Source organism: Pelecanus crispus, chromosome 2, assembly GCF_030463565.1.
Source record: "Pelecanus crispus isolate bPelCri1 chromosome 2, bPelCri1.pri, whole genome shotgun sequence".
Classification (NCBI taxonomy): Eukaryota; Metazoa; Chordata; class Aves; order Pelecaniformes; family Pelecanidae; genus Pelecanus; species Pelecanus crispus.
Genome location: NC_134644.1, coordinates 79,260,337 through 79,281,877, shown reverse-complemented (window position 1 = coordinate 79,281,877; position 21,541 = coordinate 79,260,337). Strand labels below are relative to the sequence as shown.

Genomic DNA, 21,541 nt, shown 5'->3' with positions numbered 1-21,541 from the left:
TATAAGAATTGAAAATATGAAGGGCAAAATCAACAGTGATAATGCTCAGGTGATATTTGGGCAGTCTCCACATCAAATCAGTAGCAGCATCAATTTTTTTAGTTCATGGCAATTCTGGCACATCTTCCCTGGTAGAGTCAAAATGTCAAAATGGTGGTTGGATAGGTTTGGGGGGTGGGTTGGGGTTTTTTGTTGGTTTTTTCGGGTTTTTTTGTTTGGGATTTTTATGGTGATACTGGCATTGGGGTATTCAGATTGTAGTTATCACTTACAGAAAGAAGACAGGTTTTTGCCACTGTTCCTGAAGGTGGGTCTGCCTGTAGGTTTCCCTGATGTCCTACAGAATGTTTGTTGTTGAGGCTTGCTGGCTGAAATACATTTTGAAGTAATAACATGAATCAGGAGGTATGATGTAAAGGTGGGGGACTTCAAGGAAGACAAATTGTCAGCTATCTAACTTGGACCAAAGGGAACCGGACCAAACTTGGTCTGGAGTAATATTACCAGGCCACTACCTACTGCTTTATCACATTAATGTGTTGGCAGTTGTCATATCCCAACAAATAGGCCAATGAAAAGTATACAGATTGGGAGAATGAGGGGTATGGGAGAGGAACAGCAGAGGTGGAAAGATGGATTATTTTCAATCTTTTCTTTCTCTCTTCTAAAGAAAGGATATGGCCAATGTTTGAGAAACAGATCTTTGCTCTGGTATCAAGCACTTCTTAGGGACCTTCCCCCCCCCCCCCCCCCCCCCTTCCTTTTTAACACATACATACACACACCCCACTTGGATGTCCCATCTTCAGTTTTGGTAAAATAATTCTCCCTAACTCTTAGTTTATATTTTTCAACTCTGAATATAAGAGACTAGAGGCAAGTTTGTGTTTTTTGTTTAAAAGGAAGTCTGTATCCAGCTTTCATCTGGTATCTTACATTGAGCTTTTTTGAGCTCAATACTGTACGTGCTTCTAGTACATACTGGTATTGCTTTTTAAAGGGTTAATGACCCTTCAAATGAGAGTACTGTGAAATAATCTTTGGTGGTACCACAAGATCTCGGGTGATGGGAGCTAGTAAGCCAGTTTTTCTTTCTTTCTGTTCAGTGTTATTTTTCAGGTATGCTGTAAAACTAAGTTAGCAGACCTTCTGCACCTGTCTACTTTCTACAGAGTCATAATTAATGAATCACATGATTTATTCATATCATATTTAAAAGAAAACTTTTAGCCTGTTTTCCAGTGTTGATGTTGTACGAAATCTCAATGGATATTTAAAAAGTGTCAGATTTTCTGCATGCAAGGCCATACAGTACTTTTCAGCCTAACTGAATTGAACCAAGACAGACCAGGTGTTTTGAGAGCCTTTCGTTACACAAATTGAATCCTGCAGCCTCAGAAGGCCTGGGTAAATGTCCATCCTTTATGTGCTTAACTGAGATAGACCTCCCAACCTTTGGATACTCCCCCCATACTTTCTTATAATCTGAATATTATCCACCAACGTAAATATTTTTCTTTCTGTTCATTAAAATATTCTTCAAATATATGAAGTCCACGCTACATAGCAGTAACCTTTAATTATAGCTGGGCTAAATATACTTGATCAAAAATGGAATTTAATTGGAGCATTTTCTTGGGACTTAAAGTGTATGTTTTGTGCCTTTTAACAGCCTGAATGAGTCAGACTTTTCCCTGTGTCATCAGTTACTCAATATACGCGTGCAGGCTTCAGTAGGTCAAAAAGCTGCTGGGAAAAGCTGACAGTGCTTGTACCGCTGTGGCCACTCAGCACAGCAGTGTTAGAATGCTGCTCCCCACAGATCAGATTATTGCATTGATTTGGATTACCAAATCGCTCTAGCTATAATTTGACACAAGTCACAGCAGTGTGGGCGATCAGAGGCTGGTAGCTTGCCTTCAGTCACTTGTGTAGAGCTTCTGCTCAGGCTGTGAAATGAAAGGCTGAGGACGGACAGGGCAGGAAAGGCTAGGCACCTGCAAGGTGTAATGTAATAAAACAAATGACTTGGATCTGATCTAGTATGCTGTGTTACATCTGTGTTTGTCAAGGCTCTGAGCACAGTTGCATGTAATCGCTTTCTGGTTCATGCTGAGCCAGAACTCTTACAAAAAGAAGATGTGTCCGTTAGCTGACAACTCTCAAGAAAAGGTACAAAAATGAAATGACATTTAGGGAAGAACGGCACTCACAGTTCAGATGAAGTGCCGTGTGCCCAGAGGTGTTGATTAAGACGAATGGGCTCTGGCGGTAGGACGGTTCCTGGAACCTCCATCATTTCGCTGCCACGGTGAGCAAGCGGCATGTCATGTCAATTGACTGCTGATGCATTCTCTCCTTGCAAAGTCACTTTCATTTGATGCTGCTGGCAGCTGTGGCTGCTGTTGTTTTAAATAATTATTTATTTCAGTTGCAGATGAGGCTTGTGGCCTGGAATGACGTCCAGCAGAAGCATGTTTATGCTGTTCTAAGGGAAGCACTGGTACAGGGGGAATCTGGATCAGATTCCTAGCTAAACTGCAGACTCTGTCTGTGAGATTATGGGAGTCACTTCCTTCTTCTTTTCCTCATTTCTGCAGTATCTGTAATATTCTGCAATATCTGTAATAAGCCTAGCACCACCTACTTTTTACCACCCCCTTCCATCATCTCCAGGGGGTGCTTCTTCCTTGCATCTGCTTGGCACATGCGGTCTCTCCAAACTCAGTTCCTTCATAATAACCTGTTAGCTTCAATACTCAAAATAATAGACTTTCTAACCAGGATCGTTCTGATGGTGCCAGGATAGACAAAGCTCCTAGAGCAGCTCTGGTGGGAGACCTGGGAGGCTAGTAACCTTTGGCATTAGAGTGAGGAGAGTTGACAAGCAGCTTGAATTGCCAGTGTTTACCTCCCACACAGCTGTAGTCAGAATCGTGGATTAGCAGAGATGAGAAAAAGTATATCTTCAGAAAGCTGCAGTTGTGTGGAAAGAAGTGATTCATTATACAGAAAAGGAAATCAACATGAGCTCATCTTTCTCCTGTGCAAGATAGCAAAGGCTAGGCCTCACGCACTCCAATTTGCCTTTGCTCAGTGTACCACAGGAATTAAGCCCCTATTCTAATGACAAAGGATTTATCCAGTAGCCCAGTTTGCAATATTTGCTACGTATATGAGCCCTCTTGTTCACTCAGTTACACAGTGCAACTTTTTTACCTTACTGTGCACTTTTCAGTTTTCTGAGACAGTCATCATCCCTGTGCATCTTTCCTGTGCACATACCTGATTGTTGCTGGGAGACATATTGCTTGTCCTGAAGCTTTAGAAGATGCTGAAAACAAAATGCACTGGCAGGTCCAAGGGGAAACTTTTGCAAATTAAACCATCTTAGTCTATATCCTTTATTCCATGCTTGAGAAGGAGAGCATCTAATGTATAAGCCAGCCATTTCAAGCAGTTTGATCTTATTACATTCACTGCACAGGGTGGGTCTGTCTGATCCATCATTAGTATGCTACCCCATATAATTTATATTTATCTTCTTAGTCTGTGATTAGCTTTATTTTCCAATAAAAAAGTAAATAGATTCACTGGCTGCTACATTTTCAGATATTTTTCATCAAGATTAGGTAACTCCATGCTTAAATGGTTATTCATTTATTATGTTTACTTTCTAATAGTGCATCTATTAAAGGCAAATAGGCAACCATTAGTATGTAAATTTAACTTGGATGTCTGAACAAATGAGGTACAGCCTCAACTGTGATTTATTGTCTAATTAGTTTTACTGTAATTGAAGGTATATAATGTTTGTGTGTATGCAAGCGGAGGTACAACAGAGAGTAGATGATAGTGTAGCATAAACATTTTATTGGCACGACTTCAGGAAGGTTGAATTTCTTATGAGTGACTTACGTAGATCATCTTAAATGAACATCAATAAAACCTTTACAGTGCTGTATATCATCTCAGGTTTGTCTGTATACTCTGCAGAACATTGTGAAACTCCTTTTTTAGCGTTGGATGGCCATGGAAAGAAGGCAAAAATTTCTTCTTCTTTGCAGAGATGCTGCACTAAGCTGCATGATTGGATTAGAAATCACTTGATCATCAAGTCTTCTCTCATCAGGATGTTATATCTTGTATCATTTGTAGACAGTGCTGGTATTGAAGCTCTAGGAACCTGAGCCCTCTGGCCCCCGTCAGGCAAAGTACTGAAGCACATGCTGAGCTTTGAACTTGCAAGTAGTCCCATTTATATCAATGGGATAGTTCCTGTGCTCAGTCAAACATAACCTAAATGCCTAAATGGTTTCAGGTCAGAGATCTCCATACTTCCTGGGATCCAACTGAGAGTGATCAGCGCCTTGCAGGGCTGAAGCAGAGGAAACTTTCAAAATGGCTGTTATAAGCAATAAGAACAATCTGACAAACCACAAACTTCATTTGCAAAATCTTTGATCCAAGCCAGTGTTACTGATCAACACTTGGGTAAAGCAAGTCAACAAGCAAGCATCTGGAGAAAAAACAGGACGTGAATCCCCCTTCTCAACTAAAGACAATTGGCTGAAAACACAGGAAGGAAAGAAGAAAATAGGAGCTCAGAAATGAGGAGAGGGAGATTGGATGGACAGTCACATGAGGCTAGATACAAAAAAAACCAAACCACTGAGATAAGATGAAGTAAGAGGAAGGTAGAAGAGAGAAGAGCTGTACTTTGGGCATTGGGGGCAATATGAAAAAGTCTGGGGGCAAACAGAGAAACAAGGTGGGGGGGGCAGGGTGGGAAGAGAAGAAAGACACATAAAAAGAGAGTAGGTTTAAGGCAAAAAAACTGTAGAGACTGATGCAAAAGTCTTTTTCTAAATCAATCGGAAAGTCCTCCCAGACTTTCTACTGTACACATCTACTCTTGATCTCCTTTTGAAAAATCAGGAAGTATAAGTGACCACAAAAATTATGACCACAAGCCATCAAAGCAATTCTGTAAAGTATTATCATCAGTCTCAGTGTGGGGAGTTGTGTTGGAAGCAAGGAATGTGTTGTCTGAGAGTAGTGATTGAAACATTTATAGCAGCTCTCTCAGACATACCTCAAAAACAGAAGAGGAGTGATGAAAACTGGTAGGTATATCCAGTGCTATCCTATTCTAATTTAATTTTGTGGACTTCTAAGTCCAGGTCTAAAAACTAAGCAGCTTACATACCAGCGAACTACAAATGAGTAATATAGTGGCTTTTCCATCATCTGATCCAGTACACAGATGCTCAGACACACATGCAATTTCACTGGAGCACAACTGGACCTGTGTGCCCAGCCTTTGAAGGTAATGAACACATTCAGTGCTTTCTTTCTCTGGCTATTCTTAGCTTTTTATTTCCCCCCAGTAAAACCTGAGCGAGGATACTTACCACAGCTGCTGGTTCTACAGACTGTCTCTTCTTTAAAAGAGAGGTTCTATCTGACACTGTGCAGAAGTGCCAATACGGAAAGGTGTTGAAGAGTGTTACCTGTATTAGTTCAGTGTGCTAGGAACAGCAATATGGGAATCAAAGGAGTACCCTGTCTTATCTTCCCACCACATCTTTACCTTGGCTTTCATTCATCTTCGTAGTCTTAGGTTCTAAGACTAATTCAGGTTGGAAGGGACTTCAGGAGACCTCTGGGCTCACCTCCTCCTCACAGTAGGGTCAGCTCTGAGCTCAGGCCAGGTTGCTCAGGACATTATCCAGTTGGATCTTGAAAACTTCTGAAGATGGAAACTGCACAAGCTTTTTGGGCAACCTATTCCACTGCTAGACTGTCCTCATGGTGAAAAAGTTCTTTCTTATATCCATTCTGAAATTCTCTTGTTTTGACTTACATCCATTGCCACTCATCCTCCCACCATGCATGGGAGTGAAAAGCCTGGGTGTATCTTGTTGATGACCTCCTTATATGTACTTTCAGGTTGCTGTTAGGTTCCCCTGAACCTGTGTCTTCTCCAGGCTGAACAAACCCCAGCTCCCTCAGCCTTTTCTCACAGGGCAAGTGTTTCAGCCCCCTGATCTGCTTGGTGGCCCATTGCTGAAATTGCTCCAGTTTGTCAATGTCTTTCCTGCATTGGGGGTGCCAAAACTGGATGCAGTATTCTAGATGCGGTCTAACAAGCACTGAGTAAAGAGGGGTAATCACTCCCCTTGATCTGCTGGCTGTGCTCCTGTTGATACAGCCCAGGATGCCCTTGGCCGCCTTTGCTGCCAGGGCACACTCATGCCCAGTTGCTGTCCACCAGGAGCCCCCAGGTCCTTCTCAGCAGACCTGAGTTCATGTCTTTACATGTTTTCTTGTTATCCCTTCTGTGGCTTATCAGGGAGATGTTGCTTTTCTTCACTGTCAAGGCTCTTAGCCTGTTCTCACCTAGCAGCTCTTATGCAGAAGCTGATGCCTGCATCAAACTCGACAGTGATTTCAACATTTCTTCCCACTTGTTAAATACCCACATGAGCATTTTGGATTTTCTCTGATATTGCTTCTCACACTGGGGAGGAGCTCTCTGTGATATCCGCTTGCCTGTTGTCTTTCAAACCTCCCCTTCACAAACTCCCGGTTTCTTGCAATGCCTACAAAAACAGCTACCTACCCAGGCCCATGACTAAGGCTGCACTGACATGATATTACTGAAACTCTTGGTAAAAATAACCACTGACGGGGGATGTAGTTCCCAGCAATCCAGCTGCTGCCCTTTGAGCTAATACCGATGATGCAGGTTTTCATGCATACCCTGTTTCCATCCCTCTGCCCGCCCACTGCAATCTAGTCTTACTGATAGCCTCCCATTGAACCTGGACAAATCAGTAATAGCTTAATTCCTTTCTTCTTGTACGTGGAAAAATGTCAATAGCCCTTTGTGCTTAGATCAGTTAGTGATATTTATCTTACATAATATGTCCGTCTGTTTTCTGCTGGAGCACCAAAGGGCGAAGCAAATCCATGTCATCCATCTAGCAGCCATCTTGATAATAGCCAGATGTACAGAGAAGCCTATGATATTCATTAGCAAAAACATAGCTCTTTTCCTCTCCTTCTCCTATGTTCATTGAAAATACTTTAAGTAATTCTAGGTTGTTTTCACAGTCTTAGAATATTTGAAAACTCTCATGTTCACCTCTGTTAAGTTGTCACATGCCAATAGCAAATTTGGTCTTGCTGGTGGTGACTTGAAGCAAAATAGCTGGTTTGGGCTGTTTTTCTGAATGTTATGAGTTTTCTGCCTTGTACACAACTGTCCCAGTTGGAATTTGTTTAGAGTGGATGGAGTATGTGTGTATATGTATGCATACAAAGAGCAAAATATTTCATCCTTACTTTCAGTTTTCTGTGCTAACACACAGTTAAATCACCAATAGAGTTTTTATGATATGGCAGGTAATTCTAAAACCTAGATGTAATTATGTGTTTCCTCAAATTCTCAGCTATGTGGGAGGTCCAGAGCTTTACTAATGAATCTAGAGTGTGCCACAGGGGGGTTTGGAAGCTTGCAATGTGAAATACCGGTGTGTCCACCTGGAAGATGTCCTCTCTTTTGACTGCAGGTCCAGTCAGAGACAGCAGTTGAAACTTCTCTCTGTTTGAAGGATTTTGGTGCTTTTGTGACTGCTCTGTACCACTTGTTCCCAGAGCCTCGGTTCTCACAGTATCAGGATGAGAAGCATAATTTTTTGTTCTTTCCCGTGTACCCATGTACTGTTCTGCTCTGTTGTTCCAGCTCTACCACAGCAGCTGCGTATGTGGCTACACTGTGAGGTGGATCAGGGACCCTTTTTCCTCTGCGGTTCCTTAAAGCCATGTCAGTTCCCTGATCCGCTTCTCAGTGTTGCCCCATGCCCTCAGCACAGCTGAGGAGACAGCACTTTTCTTTTTGGAGTCAGGATAAAACCAGAAGTGACTGGGGAAAGGTGGGAGGAGAAAAACCCTGTAAAGTGGCTTTGCAACTGGATAGTGGCCTGCATGCATAAGCAGTGCAAGGGAGAGGTCATGGATCAGTGAGGGAAGTAAGCAGCCTAGGTGGAAAGCAGAGCCTTTCCTAGCTGGGAGTCTTCTAGCTTTTCCTTCCATGTACATCCAGAACCTCAGTCCTGGAGGAAAGAAGGAAGTAGTCTAGAAGTAATTGAAGGAAAAGTCAAGGACTAGAGAAGAAAGGACAGAGTAACTTGGATGAAGACATACAGCTGTTCTTATTGAAAGTTGTTTGTCACTTAGATTCCAATGGTGGCATCTCAAGTGAAACACAACTGTGCAACGCTCATGAGATCCAAAAGCCACTGAGTCTGTAGGTGTGTCCCATGGATTTCAAAGTGGGCTCTCCATATCTTCCCAAGCAGGTGTTTGCCGTTACCCTTCCATACAATTAATGTAAAAATACTTTCAGGTAAAAAAAGGAATGTTACCTGTTCAAAAACAAATGAAAGAGTCACGATCACATTTTTTTTTCTGCCTCTCTGTAGTGTGGAAAGTTGGAATGAAATGGCAGAAACCCAGCCTCTCACAAGTCTTCAAGAGTTCACATTCACAGTTTATCCCATGAAAGGCTTTGACACAAGCAAAAGAAAAAAATAGTGCCTTAAGAATGTCTGTCTCAGGTGTGGCTGAATTTAGAGCATGTTGTTAGTTTAGAAGGTGATGGGTGAATATGTAGAGAATGTGGTATACCTAGCAGCTGTGTCATCAATACAAGTGAAAGAGATTCCCAGCAACTGTGAACAGATCACCAGGGACTTCCTTCCAACTTGTGTTTAAACAAAAAGGAGAAACTGTAGTCTTGACTGAATTTTGAGCTCACGCCAACATGATGTAAATAAAAACCAAATTTCCAGTTACAAATGCTGCTGCAGTGTACAGTTCTTGTCAGTAGAATCATTTTGCTGATGATGTCTTTTTTTTTGTAGGCAAAAGCCAATGCAACCTAGTCAAAGTACACCTGATACTATTTAAATGATTACTTAGCAAAAACTGCAATAAGCTTCAAAAAGCATATGTTACTGTGGTTTGCTCTGATCTCTAAACCTCATATATTTTCAGTTTCACTGGTTGAGGCTCTTTAAAACAAATAGCTCACAAATGAGTAATTCTGCTGCTGAATATATCAACCGATCTTTATTACATCCCAAATGATGAAGTATAATGGTTATAGAAAGTGCTTAAATAAGCCATGGAGCAATTTCCAGCAGTGATATATATACTGAAACCCACATTAAATTAATATTAGGTGAAGGAGTAAACATGGAAATCTAAAATAACAATAGATTTCATATTGGTTGTGTGAAGCTATGAGAACCAGCTGCTGGTGGTTTCAGCAGGAATCCACAGATGTTCAGAGCTTTCAGTCTTACTGTCTGCAAAAGTATGTAGCTAGTAAGGAGAGTAACCCTTACACTTTTGCCGATATCTTTCCAATAGTGGTTTAATTACAGTATAGTGAATAGAATTCTGGCTAAGAGGTTGGCACAGTAACTATCTTGACTTTAGTCTTTGGCCCTGACCTGAGAAGTGACTCAGTTTCCTTACTGAGTAATTCTGTTTTTTCATGCTGTTTACAGTTGTAGTTTTCTTGTACCTCCTACCTCAGCATGTCTTCTCCAATACTATCCTACGACAGAAAGTTCTTCGGGACAGGGGCTATCGTTTTGTGCTCTGTCTACCTAATGGGACCCTGGTTTCTGACTGGCAGTCCTAGGTAATTATCACAATCTGAATATCTGCATGCCTACAGCAGGGTTAAATACATCTTTGTGAGTGTACAGTATGCATTTGATGCAAGAATAAACTCCTGTTTAAAATGTGCCTAAGCACTTATGCTATGCAAGTGTGTGTCTTCAGAGGTACAGGTATGTATTGGCATGCATACACAACCACAGAAATATTAAGGGGCGGAGGGAGGCGCGGGGAGATCTCTTGAAACCAGTAGGAAATACCCCCTAATTCTTTTTGCCAGTTTTGGATAAAAGGATGGGTTTTGTCATAGATGAGTTTACTTTGTAGCCGTTTTAAAATTTGTGGCAATGTTTTACACACAAAAGATACATCTTGCAAAGAGCTTTTGATAAAGTGGTCTCTAAAATCATGCCTGAACCCCTACAGTCATCATCTGCATCATGATTAGCCATTGCAGCTCAGCTGTGGAGCATCCCTAGGAAATGAGGGCTGCGGAGAACAGTCTGGGTGCATGTGTGCATATGTGTGAATAGGAGCACCTTTTGAAGTACGTGGTGTTAATAAAAAAACCCTGATTTTCAGCTACCACTTCTCTGATCAGAATATGAATTAGGCTACAGAGAATAGCCAAACAACAGAAGGCACAGTTGGGAAGAACTGCATTATTCTTACCATACCCGTCCTCAATTTCCTTCATCTTGCTAGTGTGAGACACATGGACCATAGTAGTGACAGCCTAAAACGAAATGTGACAAGTAATGCGTTGGGGTGCATATGCTGCAGAGGATTTGTTTTTGCAATTTTCTAAAAATTAATAATGGGAAGAAATAATCTCTCTGGGGGATTGCTTGCAGACTCCCGCTCCTGTACATGTGTTAAATCCAGTTTGCATAATTATTCCCACATGTAACCTGTTCTCCTAAATCAGCAATAGTAAACCCATTTTCTGATTCTTGTAAAATAAGGAAAGGCATTAAAAAAAAAAAAAAACCAAACCTGTTCTGCACAAGGATTCTGCTTGTAGAGATTTAAATGTTCTTTATATTTTGTCATGACATACTTAAACACTTAGTGTGCTTTTTGTGCTTGGTCTGTTCTCAGCTTATGACTTCTCTGTAGTTTTCTGTTTCTAAGTGTTGTTACTCTTTAACAAGAGTATAGTTTTAGGAATGCTCAGGGTCTGCTGGAAAGGAAAAGTTAAAGGCTTTTCTCCCTCTTCGGAGTATTGGACAAGTAGAGCCTTTCGTTTCTGTTTCTCTCTAGCTTGCCTACTGTTCTTTAAATTTAGATACTTAGTTTAGCTTGCTACACTACCCTGGTGTTTTATTATTGGTTTTGCAGTTTGGAGGTTGTGATTTGTATGAATTCAGTATTTAAGGGTGAAAAAAGTGAAGCTGACTACTGTGGAAACTAAAGTACTGGACTTCACCAAGAGTCATTGCAACTTGGGCAGTTTCCCTAAGTGAAGAAGGAAACCCAGCTATTTTAGTGCCATTGGAAATCATGAAGAGTATTTCAAAACCACCACTAATCTGCTCACATAAATTGCTGTATGTGGCAGTTGGGATCTTTTAATTTCCTAGGGAGCATAGATTTTTATGTTACAGTATCTACAGTAGCATTTCCCAGACGATGCAGATTAGCTTGTAAGTCTGAGAAGTGTAGAAAGATGAGGACATTCCTTTGTAGCATACCAGTGTCCAGGGAATTCTGTGAAGTTGTACCTGGCCAAGAAATATGAAGCATCATTGCTGTTGTCTTGGAAATCTCTATGCTTTTTAGGAGGGAGAGAGAAAAAAAAAGACAAGACAGCTTGTTAGGTGGGAAGAAGGACTTTTTCAGGTGTTGTGTGTGCCTATAAGATTTGTGATGCTAAGCTTATTTTGGTGTAAGTCATATTCAGGTGTCCTGGAGATTCTGCTATTTAAACAGTAACTCTCCGGAATGGTGGATTTAATGAGCAGAAAAGGAAATATAATCAACAGTGCTTTATATGAGATTTTTCGTCTAAGCTGAAATAAAATGTTGGGTGCAATTTGTTTCCATTGTTATGCTGTGTGTTTGGAAGAAATACATCTTCATATTGCTGCAGTCTCTTTCCAAATAGTTGCATTCTTTATTTAGATATAAATCTTTTATATGAATTGTTGATGTGTGCAGTATTTTACCCCACTGAGCTATTTATCCTGGCATTATTATTAAGCATAATGAGAAAAAACATGCAAACCAAACGAGAAGAAAGGAGGAAACCTGACTTCTGAGCATGGCAAACACTGAATGCCTGCAGCAACCAATGTCTTCTGCATTGCAGGAATTGCATGTGCTCAGCATTGCTGAAGAAGAAAGTATCTGCTGAGAAGTTTGGTTTCTGCTGACTTATAACAGTTTATCACCTGTTCCTTGCAGGCATGGTAGCTATTTTTTAGAAACATGCAGGATTGGTACATCAAGTCTTTATTTGTTGATGGTTTGTTTTCTGAGGTCTGTGTCTTCTCTGCCCTTTTTACCGCTGCTACAAAAAACCTGATGGAGTGATTCTGCCTGTGGGGTAGGAGATTTGGGTAGGAAAGGCAGACAGAATATGGACAGCCTGTGCAAAATGCGCTCCTAAGGGTTGATTATTAGGTTTGGTGTGAGAATCTGTTTTACCATTTTGGTGATTCCAAATCACGGGATTCCTTCCCCAGGACACAAGCTTGCTCGTTTTCTATAGACAACACCACAACATAATAAATAGATTGTCCCATCTGTTCCTCTTTGTGTCACAACAGTTCTCTGGTAGCAACTGCTGAAATGCAAAAGTAATACCAGAAAAAGCATTTCTTGGCTTTTAGTTGTTTTGCAGTGATATATGTGTGGTTGAAATGGGAGAAGATCAGTGACGTGAAGCCAGCTAGCTCAGTAGGCCATCAACTGGGAGGTTGGGGAAGGAGCATGAGGAGAATGCATATTTTTCCACAGTAGACCTAGAACTGCTATAGGAACATGTCAGGCTAACCTCTTCTTCACCCTGGTGCTTTCAAAAGGGGGTTGTAAGAAGCTGTGATGTGGGAGTGAGTAGTAGGGAGACATCCCTTTTGGTGTTTCTCCCTATGAGTCCTATCTGTTCTATGGGAATGAGAAATTATTTTTGACTAGTCAAGCGCAGAGCAGAGAGTCCTTCACCGGTATTTAGGAATCATTTATATTTATCTTTTGGTGGTTTTTATAATCAGATCCCAAGTGGCAAGGCATATCCAAATGCCCAAGTGCGTGGGTATCTGGAAATATCTCTCTGCTGCATACACTGCAACAACCCTGCTTTTAATAAGATTAGGTCAATCCTTTTGTTTTTTTACATCTTTCCCACACTTTTTCAATTCCTTCCTAGTCACGTATATAAATAACCCTTTCAGTGGCAATAGAAGTAATCCTTTTGAGTCTGTAAAACATCTCAAAAGCCATGCATTGTTTCTCAGTTTTTTGACCACAGGTCAGTTTAAAATACATATTTGCACTCAGAGAAGTTTTTTGTGGCTTTAAACTTAGAGCATTGTCCATAACAAATTTAAATGAGCTTGACTTGAAAATAAAATGCTTGCAATTTAAAATAATGTTGTGCATAAGAACACAGTGTCCCTTTCTGGTGCGACCGCAGAGGCTTAATAACTAGCATTACTTTTGGATGAACACATCTAATGGCAAGCTTTCTACTCACTCATTCTGCCACAGCACCAGTCCACTTGTGCATTCTTCCTGGTGCTTGGAAAAGGTGGAGCAGCTTATCTAAGAAGTTTAATGTTTTCATTGGCTGTTACCCATCTTAATTTTTCAGTGTCATATTAGGTATCGACTTTCCTTTGTCAGGCAGGCTCCTCTATAATAAGCTGTAACTTTTAGCATGCAAGAAAGGTCATGTTTGTTCTTGTGCATGTGCACGTGTGTGTGCATTTGTGATGAGTCTTCGGGGAGTTTTCTTCTATTCAAAGGTGCTTCACTAGCATTGGAAAAGGTGTCTAGATGAGCTGATGTGAAGAGCTACCCGGTGACTGCTTAGGCAGAATATAAGAAATTAAACTCTTTCTTCTTTTGCAGCTTCAGGAAACCTGTAATATGGCTCAAGAGAGAAACTCTTACCTTCAACAAGACTCCATAGGGCTTAGCTTAGGTGGGAAGGAGACAAGAGTTCGGATGGTGGTGTGCACCGCACAGCAGAGAGGGATCTGGTCCACAGATTTGGCCAGGCACAAACCTGCAGCTCCTGTCAAGGGGCTGCAGCTGCTTCATCCCACATTGAAGGCTGAGACTTACCTAGAAAGACAATCTGTGCCCCATGGCACCTCCTTGCTCAACCTGGATCTAGAATGGGCGTTTCACCTTTGAGAACAGCTTAATTTACTGTGTTTCTTGATAATGTTGTTTTCTTTCTTATATTTTCCACAGGGTACTTCCTGTATTTCCATAATTCCATGATTGTTTTCCCCAAAGATAAGGGAAGTAGAGGCAAAGAGAGTATTTTGCCAAGCTGAGGAACAGCAATGACTTGTGTATTGGGTTCTCATGGCAAGGTTTTGGGAACAGGGGAGCTACAGAGGTGGCTTCTGTGAGAAGCTGCTAGAAGCTTCCACTATGTCTGATAGAGCCAATGCCAGCTGGCTCCAGGACAGACCCACTGCTGGCCAAGGCTGAGCCCATCAGTGACAGTGGTAGCACCTCTGGGATAACGTATTTAAGGAGGGGGGGGAAAAAAAAAAAGGCACAACAGCAGCTGGAGGGAGGAGTGAGAATATGTGAGAGGAATGACTCTGCAGACACCAAGGTCAGTGCAGAAGGAGGGGGAGGAGGTGCTCCAGGCACCAGAGCAGAGATTCCCCTGCAGCCCGTGGTGAAGACCATGGTGAGGCAGCTGTGCCCCTGCAGCCCATGGAGGTCCACGGTGGAGCAGATACCACCTGCAGCCTGGGGAGGACAACACGCCAGAGCAGGTGGATGTGCCCAAAGGAGGCTGTGACCCTGTGGAGACACCACACTGGAGCAGGCTCCTGGCAGGACCTGTGGAGAGGAGCCCACGCTGGAGCAGGTTTGCTGGCAGGGCTTGTGAACCCATGGGGGACCCACACTGGAGCAGTCTGCTCCTGAAGGACTGACCCCATGGAAGGGACCCACGCTGGAGAAGTTCGTGGAGGACTGTCTCCCGTGGGAGAGATTCCACGCTGGAGCAGGGGAAGAGTGTGAGGAGTCCTCCCCTGAGGAGGAAGGAGCAGCAGAGATACCATGTGATGAACTGACCACAACCCCCATTCCCTGTCCCCCTGCACTGCTCAGCAGGAGGAGGTAGAGAAAAATCAGGAGTGAAGTTGAGCCCAGGAAGAAGGGAGGGGTGAGGGCAAGGTGTTTTAAGATTTAGTTTTTATTTCTCATTATCCTACTCTGACTGGTAATGAACTAAACTGATTGTCCCAAGTCAAGTCTGTTTTGCCCTCAATGATAATTGCCGAGTGATCTCTCTGTCCTTATCTCAACCCACAAGCTTTTTCATTGTATTTTCTCTCTCCTGTCCAGTTAAGAAGGGGTGCGATAGAGTGGCTTTGTTGGGCACTTGGTGTGCAGCCAGGGTCAACCCACCACAGCTTGTAACCCAGAGCTGGTTTAACTGTGCAAGCTGGTCTTTCTGCCAAATGTATGATTTTCTTCAAGGTATTGATCTGTAGAGGGCAGTTTGACATCCCTCCCCCTTTTTCACCCCCATGAAGGGCTGTGAACTGCCCTAGTTGATGTGGAAACTGGGATATTATTTGATTGATTCGACCTGTGGGCGTGTGTTGGCAAGTCCAGTCAGCTGCAGTATCTGTAAGCAAATGCTCCTTGTGGACAGTAGTAGCTTTTGCTTGGGTTCTCATCTCAAATGAAAGAGCAAGGTCAGAACTAGGGCTCCCAAACACAGCTTAGAAATCAAACATTTCCATCAACCATGACAAATTAAAACCTTTAGGAATGGAAAGGAACCAGGCTGGTTAGAGAGTAAAAAGGGAGGAAAATGAGGATGGCTGTGGGAATGTTTGGGCAATCCTTCCCCTTTCCCCAGCCCTAGAACCCCTGGAAGACTTGATTGCATAGTACTGCTGCCATGCCTAAGAGGAGTTATATCTAAGGTTGTGTACACCCAGTTCTTTTCAGTAGCTCAAAGTCTGTATGCTGTCCTTCATACTTGCTTTAAGATGAGAAATCACTAAACTAGATGAAGAAAGGAGATTTGGTTTGGTGATACTGTCATTACCAGAATGCCATGAAAGAAGCAATTTTCTTAAAGAGGAAAGACCTGTTATGCTATACCTAACCATCCAGCTAAAGTATGCTGTCTCCCATGATGGCAAACAGCAAGTGCTTGGAGAACAGCAGAACAGCAGAGCGAGTATGAAAACAGTGTGATCCTTCTCTACTTTTACTGACCCTGCTTAAAGCCATGAGAGAGCTGCTGAACCAAAAATGCAGTTGGATTACTCTGTTTAATAATGACTAGAGGATCTGTTCACCATGAATTTGTTTAGTCCCTTTTTGTTCCATGTAACTGGGCCATAGTTATGGTATGCACAGTGTGGAAAAAATGCACCCTTTGGTTCATTTGAAACCTGATGCCTCCCTTTCTCTCTCTCCTCTTTTCCCTTGCTTCTGTGAGAAATCATGAAGGTTGTTTCCCTTTCCACATTGAATGAATTATTGGTTTGAAGCCATTTGGGACACTCAAAGGTAATCACATGATATTCAAACCAAGGACAGAGCATTCCCACCCATGCATGAAGAAAACATCTTCCACTCAAAATGGTCCATGTACAAGCAGAGTGCCTGAAATCCGGGGAGCACATGATGTTCCCATGGACACATGGTGTTCACCGTAGCTGTATGTGAACTTGCAGAGGTGAAGAGCTCTGTTGGGGGGAGCAGACTGCCATCCAGAAAGGGCTGATCATACTTGTGTGTCCGTTCCCTGAGAAGCTCGGAGCACCACTGGAGGCTAACGCCCTTCTGCCATTCCCTGCAGGAGGACAGAGCAGTGCATCAATCCCAAACTAGTCCATTTGCTTTGGTTTTAAGAGCTTAATCCCAGAACATATCTGTATATCTGCTTATCAGACTTTACAGAAGTTCTCTGTTGAAATTTCTCCATTTCCTCCTTTGGATAGACGTGTGTGTGTACGTATACATGTACGAATATGTAGAATTTACTATATATAGCTAAGAAATAAATTGATTTGGTGAAAGGAAGGGTAGAAAACTTATCATAATGGAACATTGTGACTGCGAATTTTAAGCCATGACAGCCAAGAAATTCAAAATTATGTTTCTTGCAGCAACTGTAATTCGTCTACACTGGTCATAAATACAAAAGTGTAAATCTAGGAGCATACACACTAATACAGGAAACTTCATTATGTGCAAGGGGGCCGAGTTACAGTTGTAAATTTGCAATGAATTTCATGCCTGTTATGTGTTTAAATTTCCTATGATAACACTGAATTAATGCAGTTTCACCATGGAATATATTAAGAAAGGCTTAGCTATTACAGGACTGTAGCTTTCATTTTGATGAGACTATGACACTGCATTAAAACTGTATAGTTTATATACATATTTCTCCAAAACATGGGCAATGCAGGACTGTTAAAGCTTGACAGCCATGATATTGCTAAGACTCATATTTTTCTGATTTAGACTGGTGATGGCAGTAAAGCATGGCTGGCTTTTTAATAGTTTGGCCGCTGTGAAGTTGCTAACCCAGTTTTTGGTACGTGTCGTCATTAACCTTGCGTTTGTGTTGTCGCTGTCAAAATACAAGTACAGCTTTTTCCACCATGTTTGTCTCTTGTTCATAGTGTCCCCACATCTGCAGCCAGCAGCAGGGAGGGAACCGAGTGAATAGCCACAGCACAAAACTTCTGCCCCCTTGGCGTGTTGCACTCGTGGTTACTGCATCAAGAAAAACTTTTTTTTTTTTTTCTCCCAATGTCAAATATTTGTGGAAAGTGCTGAGGATCATCCTGTTTTTCAGGACTGTGGGCTAAAGATACTCTGCAGCCTTGTGCTGGCTTACTCACTGGCACTAGTTGTGCATTATCCCCAGCTGTTTCTCCTCCAGAGGTGGGGGCTTCTGCCATGTATTGTATTTTCTCTCCTGTGCAGCTGTGAGGTATCTGGATCCAGGCTAGCTGATGATCCTTTGCCAAGTGCGGGATGAACAGAGACTACTTTCACGGTGGCTTGATTCCTGCTGCCAAGGTGTCCAAAGTAGTGCCCTGGTGTGGCACTGTACACAGAGCCCAAGTATTTGCTATTTTATGCTGACAGATGGGTTCTGGTGAATCCTGTTGCTGCTTAAGACAGCTGTCCCCCAATGCCTCAAGCTGCTGCAATACCTCATCCAGCATATATTAGCATAAACCACTGAGAGAGGCGATTTTCAGCTGGCTACAGTGGGCTGTGAACTGCGGTGCTGGAGGAATAGGCACGTGTTTGTTTTATCAGCTGCTGCAGGGGCAGTAATCTCAGACAGAAAGGTAGAGGAGAGGGCTGGGGATGAGGAATGCCCTAAACTATCACAAACCCATGTAGAAGAGTCACAGCCCTGTGACTGGCAGGCTGACAGAGCAGGGTACAGCACTGGTGTCCAGCTACTCATTTCTACACTAAAATTAGCACCCTGAGAGGGAAAAGCTTGAAGTTTTAGTAAGTACTTGGCTTGTTTATTAACCAGAGAAGGAAGTGTGACTAATGACTAGTAAACATGTATCATTGAGGGTGGATCATCATAAGCTTCCATGTTATTATTAGAAAAAAACCTGATAGTAAATCAGTACTCCTAAATGCTTTCACCTTGGGTGATTGAAAAATGCTATGTCATTATTTGCAATATTCCCTACAACGTGGGCTCAGTGGAGTCCTATAGATAGTGTAATTACTGGGAAAGCACTTTTATTTTCCAAGGCTGTTGAAAAATGTCAGAGGTAGCATACTGCAGTGTTTGAAATGGAAAATAAACAGAACATTTAAAGTAGTGCTGTGGTGACAAAGCTCTGATGGGACCAAAGAAGTTGTGCAGAGTTGTCTGTGCATCGGCAGTGCTGTCCGCCAGGCCTGGCCTGTGCCTCGCAGCAGCGCTCTGCAGGTAGGATCGGTTCTACCTTTTCCTAAACCTCTTTTCAGTTCCCCAGAAACCTAAGGGGGGTGGTCAGGCAGTGGAAGGAGGGTCGGCGGGGCTTCCAGGCTTAGGCAGTGTGCTAGGAGTCATCCAACACACAGGCAACAGAGCCAGCCAGGGTCCTGTTAGCTTCTCTGAGCATTGTGCTGGAGCACACCTAAGTTATGAAGAGGGTGGAGCTGGAAGTGGTGGCTGGAGTGACAGCAGAGCAGAAAATGTGGTAGGAAGAACACATCACATTGCTCTCAAGGGGAGCCTCTAAAATGTCTGTAAATTCATAAGGAAACAGTCTTCGGGGCTGCTGTTTGCCTTGAACCTGGAAAGGGATCAAAGTCAATGGGCTTTAGACTGCTCTGTTGTTAAAGGGCAGGAGAGTTTAGAGGACGGTGATGGCAACGGCATCTGTGGACCACAGTATGCATTTGCTGGGGTGCCTGAATACAAACTTAGTAACTTCCATTTTGACCTGCCAGTTGGAGACTCTTGTCCTATTCTCTTCACGTTTGAGGTGTAGCTAATAAACAATTATGTAGCTCTACAACAAACAGATCAATATGTTTGAGAACTAGGAATTTTATCCTTATACTAACTTTAGTGTTGATATAATACTTACTGCAATGATATTGACTGCAGCCAGGTGGTGAAGGGACAGTATAATACAGGATTATTGCGTTGCCTTTTACCATAAAAGATTTTTCTGCATTATAAGGCTCTAAGAAAAGTTAGTACCTAATAATAAAAAAGTTATGCTTACTGTTTTAAGTATTTGTCCTTCTATTCTTTGTAACACACACAAGCATACACACATGCGTGCACACACAAAATCACAACAAATCTGTATCTAGGCTAGTAACACCATGGATTGAGTCAAAGAAGCAGTTTTCTTACAGACTTGATAATACAGGAGGGCCAGACCCTACAGTTTGTTACATCTTTGAGTAACTTTGCTCACATGGAATTTGATGACACTGATAATCTAAGTGAGACTGTTCCAGGTGCATTTTTGCAAGATCTGACCACATTGGGTCCTTGTGTACATCTTATTTTAAGTGGGAAAGAGAGTGCTGTGTTCCTGTGCCTGACATAATCCTGCTTCTTTTGAAATTGATAGCAAATAGTCACTCACTATGAACTGGGGGTACTCTGCTTGTTTCGGGGTTGAGGATATTGCTGAGTTACTTGAGCATGTAATTATTTTTCTGTTAGTTTCCTTGTACCTGTGGGAATGAAAGTAGGCACCTGCCCAAATGGAGTGGTCATGCTTAGGCTCATGAGCCACATCTTCTGGTTGAATAATTAACTGTCCTGAAGCTGGGGAGTTCAGTAAGTTTTGGATTAGTCCCTGCAAGCTTTGAAGTGTGTTCAGTAGGTTGCTGAAATATAGCAGTGGTAAATATAGTGGTAGATCAGTGTGAGGTGAGAATATAGAGGTCTGCTGCAGGATTATATCTTTATTTACACTGACACATGTATTGGGTTGTTGACTGAAGAGTATGTCCAGCATTTACAGCTGTGACTTTTATATAGCAGAGGAGATGTTTACATTTCGTTCATTAGTGTTTTATCAAAAGCCCTTGTGTGATGGATTTATTGTGCAAGTTTTTTTTTAATTTGGTGTACAGGATATGAATTCATTTGACAAGTTTATTTCTTTAACAAGTTGAATAATCATTTGTGATTCACAGTTTTATTCACTGGGGGGGGTTATTAATTTAACTTGAACGTATTCCTTATCAGGTATTTATTGACTGGTTTACACTGTATAGAACAGGATTTGAGTAAATCAGCATGCTGTAAATTTGCCTTTTTAACAGGTTTATGGCTTTAGCAGGTATTCACTTAGGATTTCACTGCTCCATCATAAAACATTCCCAGGCATGGAATACATTTTTGAGTGAAATGATATGCTGTATAGACCAAGGTGTACACATCAGCTGTCACATGCTATAAGCAAAACAAGAAAAGATGTTTTCTCCTGCAGACCCCAACAATCTTGTGCAAAAGTACTTATTTCAACTGCAGTGCATTAATAGAAGGCAGAAGTAAGATACTGCATGACCTAGAGGGCATGAAATAGAGCATTGCCATTTTCTTTTCTTCAAAGGGGGAAGCGTCTCAGCAAAGGCAAGATCTGAAACACATTGACTCCAGGGAAGTTTCATCAGAACTGAAAAATTAATAATTGTGTTGGTTTTTTTCTCTTTCTCTTCCTGTTTTTGCAAATAACAAGTTACACTGTTCTGACCACAAGATGAGGTCTTTCTGTCTGCAGCAATGATGCCCCTTTATGTTTAAGAGTCTGTTGTGGTACTTGTGGAATTAATAATTATGCTAACAGCAATACTTTTTTTTGTTGTTGTAGATGTTTGGATGTCTATAAAAACCACTGGGAAGTGAACTGATCCCTCTTTTTAAGCCAAAGTGTGTTTCTTACTTGTAACCTTTTAGTAACAAGGTGCCTATTGATAAGACTTCCTTAGAAATTGGATAATACAAATAATAAACATATCATCTTCTGTAAGAATGATATAAAATAGATATAAATTTTATACATGAATGTGATAAGAACTTTTGAATCTGTAAAAAGATCTGAAAAATGCTTTTACAAAGTGCAATTCTACCCAGTGAATAATCATGTTAAAATGATCTCTTCCTTTTAAATGCCTCTGATCC

General features: G+C 41.9%; 1 protein-coding gene across 1 annotated transcript in view; it reads left to right on the top strand.

Annotated features, from left to right (window-relative positions):
• Positions 1 to 21,541, top strand: part of FARS2 (phenylalanyl-tRNA synthetase 2, mitochondrial) — a 199,684-nt gene that overhangs the window by 94,493 nt on the left and 83,650 nt on the right. The window lies entirely within an intron of this gene.